The 4,568-nt window shown below is 47.4% G+C and overlaps 1 pseudogene; it reads left to right on the top strand.

The window, feature by feature from the left end:
• The first annotated feature begins 996 nt into the window (after nt 1-996).
• On the top strand, nt 997-4,354 carry LOC125102602 (uncharacterized; annotated as a pseudogene).
• The last annotated feature ends 214 nt before the right edge of the window (nt 4,355-4,568 follow it).

Here is a 4,568-nt window from a genome sequence, read left to right on the forward strand (position 1 = left end):
ACTAGACAGCTTAAAGGAACTAAGGTTGACTTTATAAAATCTGGAACCATAAAGCCCTTTGGAACTGTAGGCCTGATACCTTGCTTATAGAGTTCCCAGCAGCCTCACCAGGTGAGTAAAGGATGTTACTTCCTGGCTGGTGCAGGAACCTCAGGATTCTTTGGGGGCCTCAGGAAGAGGAATTTGCCCAAATCGACAGGTATTCCAGGCATGTCTGATGGCAAGTATGTAGCTTGGCTTCTGGCCTGGAGAGGCTATTATAAGTTCAACCTAGAGATTCCTTACAAGAAGTTCCAGCAAAGCAGATTCTAAAAGATTTATATGATCCCTCACTGTTCTTGCTGAGCTTATGTAAATAATTAGGCCAAGCTTGTTAAAACTGGACTTGTTTTTCAAATAAATTAGTCCTGATTTGGCTATCTCTGAAAACGAGGGTTATTTTAGAGAGAAAAATTATGTTTTAATAACACACCTTTATGGATGTTAAATTCTAGATTTGATTGTCTTTAAATGTTTGTTTACTTAAGCTAGACAACTTGAGGTAAACTTCAGGGAAGTTGCACGATAGCTCACTTAGACGATCTTGCTTTGCCAGTCAGTCAGCCCCAGGTATAGGAAACTTCAGAAAATTGAAGGATTTGAAGGGAAGAATCTGACTGAGTTAGTGGGAATAGCAGAAAAGGTGTTTAACAACAGTGATGCACAAGAGGATGAAAAACAGACCAAAAAACTGGTTAAGGTTTTGGCATTACATGAGGCAGGGAGGAGACGGATAGGGGATAGTAAATGGAAGGAAAAGCCTAAGCACAGAGAAGGCAGGCAGGAAGACTTAGATTCAGATCAGTGCACTTACTGTAAGGAAAAAGGACGTTGGGCCAGGGAGTGCCCCAAAAAGAAGACGGCAATGCTGGCCACCAGAGTAAAAATTAAAGTTGAGGGGAAATCAGTTGATTTTTGGTGGACCCGGGAGCCCAATTTTCATCATTACTTAAACCTATGGGAAAACTATCTGGAGAGAAAGTTTGGGTACAAGGAGCAAATGGCACAGAGAGACATAAGTGGACAACAGAAAGGACTTTAAATTTGGCCTCAGGAGTAGTTAAACATCGATTTTTGGTCCTCCCTAATGCCCCATATAACTTGATGGGAAGAGATCTCCTCCACAAGTTAAGAGCTGGCATTCAGTTCTTGGAAGGAGACATGACTGTAACCTTGAGACAACCCACTGTACAAGTGCTTATGGCAGCAGTAGATGAATACCTCCTTTATGAGCCAGTCTCAAAACCAGAGGAGACAAAGTGGGGGAGCCTTCTCCAAATCCTACAGGATGAGTTTCCCCAGGTCTGGGCAGAAGGGAAGCCCCCTGGTTTGGCCAAGGAACAACCTCCAGTAGTGGTACAGTTAAAGGCGATAGCTACGGCTGTTCGCATTCGGCAGTACACCCTTCCCTGGGAAGCAAAGGAAGGGATCAGAAAACACATTAACCGCCTCTGAGGAGACAGGATCCTAGTTCCTTGCAAATCTCCACGGAACACATCTTTGCTGCCTGTCAAAAGGCCGAGACTGGGGAGTACCGACCCGTCCAGGACTTGCGGGAAGTTAATAAACGGGTTGAAGATATCCACCCGACGGTGCCTAACCCCTATACCCTACTCTCCCTCCTGGGCCCCAAAAGAACTGTGTATACCATCTTAGATCTCAAGGATGCATTTTTTTCTGCATGTCTTTAGCAAAGGAATTCTCAGCACCTTTTTGCTTTTGAGTGGTCCGACCCACAGGAAGGATTCCAAGGCCAGCTCACCTGCACAAGACTTCCCCAAGGGTTCAAGAATTCACCCACTATCTTCGACGAGGCCCTACATGAGGATTTGTGTGAGTACAGAACCTCCAACCCAGGAGTCACTCTGTTACAGTACGTTGATGGCTTGCTAGTAGCCGCTGAGGACTATGAGTCATGTTTGTGGGGGATGAGAGCTCTCTTACAGACTCTGCAGGAAAAGGGGTATCGGGTGTCAGCGAAGAAAGCACAGCTCTGTCAGAGCCATGCCACTTATCTAGGCTTTGGTCTCCACGAAGGAGTGCGTTCACTGTCTGAGTCCAGGAAACAGGTGATCATCCGATACCCCCGCCCCACCATGTCCCGACAAGTGAGGGAGTTTCTTGGGACGGTGGGCTACTGTAGGCTGTGGATACCGCGGTTTGCGGAGATTGCCTGACCTCTCTGCGAACTGGCAAAGGGAGGGCTCACTATGATAGAGTGGACAGCTGAGGCAGAAGGAGCATTTCGGGAATTACAAACAGCCTTACTGAGTGCCCCAGCACTGGCCATCCCAGATGTTACCAAGCCCTTCCACTTGTATGTGGATGAAAAGGCAGGAGTGGCCAAAGGGGTTTTGACTCAGACTCTGGGGCCTTGGCAAAGGCCAGTGGCCTATCTTAGCAAGAAACTAGAACCAGTAGCAGCTGGGTTCCCCCCGTGCCTTTGGATAATTGTTGCCACAGCCCTCCTGGTCAAGGATGCAAGTAAATTGACTTTGGGTCAAAATCTCATCTTGACCATCACCCACGCTATCGAGGGCCTTCTCCGGACTCTACCCGACTGATGGATGATGAACACCCGAGTGACAGGGTATCAGGGCCTCCTCCTCAACGAACCAAGAGTGACCTTCCAGCCCCGGGTGGTGCTAAATCCAGCCACGCTGCTGCCAGAGGAGCTGGCTGACCATCCACATGACTGTGGGGAGGTCCTAACCCAAGTCACAGGAATAAGGCCAGATCTCAGAGACATTCCCCTCCCGGATGCCGAGATGACTCTGTTCACAGATGGGAGTAGCTACATGGTCAATGGAAAGAGGTGTATGCAGGGGCTGCGGTGGTTTCTCCTGAGCAGGAACTCTGGACAGCAGCCCTGCCACAAGGAACTTTGGCACCAAAAGCGGAACTGATTGCACTCACTAAGGCACTCACTAAGGCCTCTTTCACTCACTTTGCAGATGGCCAAAGGTTAAACCGCCAACATCTATACGGACAGCAGGTATGCCTTTGCTATTCTCCATATACATGGGGCTATTTATAAAGAAAGGGGCCTATTAACAGCAAAAGAGGTGGCTGTTATGCATTGCACAGGACACCAAAAGGGGACTGATCTGATTTCAAAAGGAAACCACTTAGCAGATCAAGCCATAAAGCAAGCAGCCCGAGAAACAGTGCAAGAGCTGGTTACACTCCCGGCTCTAGCCCTACCAGAAAAACCGGACTATTCAGAGGAAAGCTAATTCTTCCTCGAAGACTAGGTAAGAAGTTAGTAGACCAGATACATCAGGGTACTCATTTGGGGTCACGCAAACTCAAGGAACTTAAAGGCAAGCAGTTCCAGGTTTCTAAATTAGGGCGTATGGTTCAGGATTGGGAAGAGGGAAAAGAGAAAGAGGTAAAGAACCAGGAATTTATTGGGAAATAGATTTTACAGAAATGAAACCCGGAAAATATGGGCACAAGTATATGTTAGTTTTTGTAGATACCTTTTCAGGCTGGGTAAAGGCTTTTTCCACCAAACATGAGACAGCAGGAGCGGTAGGCAAAAAGCTACTAGAAGAAATAATTCCTAGGTTTGGGTTGCCTCTCGCGATCGGGTCAGACAATGACCCTGCATTTGTGAGTTCAGACTCACAGGCATTGGCCAAGGCCGTGGGCACAAATTGGAAACTATATTGTGCCTATCGGCCCCAGAGTTCTGGGCAAGTAGAGAGAATGAACCGGACTCTTAAAAAGACCTTGACAAAACTAATTCTGGAGATTGGCGGTGGATGGGTGGATCTCCTTCCTTTCACCCTCCTCAGGGCACGATGTACACCCTATTTAAACAAGGTGACCCCATTTGAAATAATGTTTGGGAGACACCGCCCCCCCCCCCCCTGCTCTGTCCTCAGCTACAAGAGGTTGCCCTAGCAGAAATGACTGATCAGTCTGTACTCCAGTCACTGCAGGCATTACAGTCTGTCTTAAAAAAAGCCCATGCAGGGATCCAAACTGCCCACAGTGGGACGGAGACGGAGGTGGAACCACATCCTTACCAACCCGGGGATTTGGTTTGGATACGTCACTATCAAGTGGGGAAGTTGGAGCCTCTCTGGAAGGGACCGTTTACTGTTATCCTGACCACCCCACAGCAGTAAAAGTAGAAGGCATCAGGGCCTGGATTCACGCGGGTCACATCAAACGAGCTGAGGACGAAGATGCCCTCCAGAGGTGGAAGCCACAGCCAATGGACCCCGCTGACCATGGACTAAAGCTAAGACTCAAAAGACTATGAGTTTATTGTTGCTCCTATTGTTACCTGTTTATGTAAAGTATAGGTAGGAAATTAGAGGAAGGAAATTAAGAAAAAATGGAAAAGGTTCTATGAAGCGGTAAATGGCTAACTCATCAGCTGACTGGGCACTAGTGTCATTTGTACAAAAGAAAACTAGAGCGATAAAATGTTAGACTTACATGCTCAATATAACCCCTTACAACCAGAGAACATAGAACTGGCTGAAAAGTCAAGGATTTGACTAATCTCCAAAGAA

The sequence above is a fragment of the Lutra lutra genome, chromosome 6 (assembly GCF_902655055.1).
Source record: "Lutra lutra chromosome 6, mLutLut1.2, whole genome shotgun sequence".
Lineage (NCBI taxonomy): Eukaryota > Metazoa > Chordata > Mammalia > Carnivora > Mustelidae > Lutra > Lutra lutra.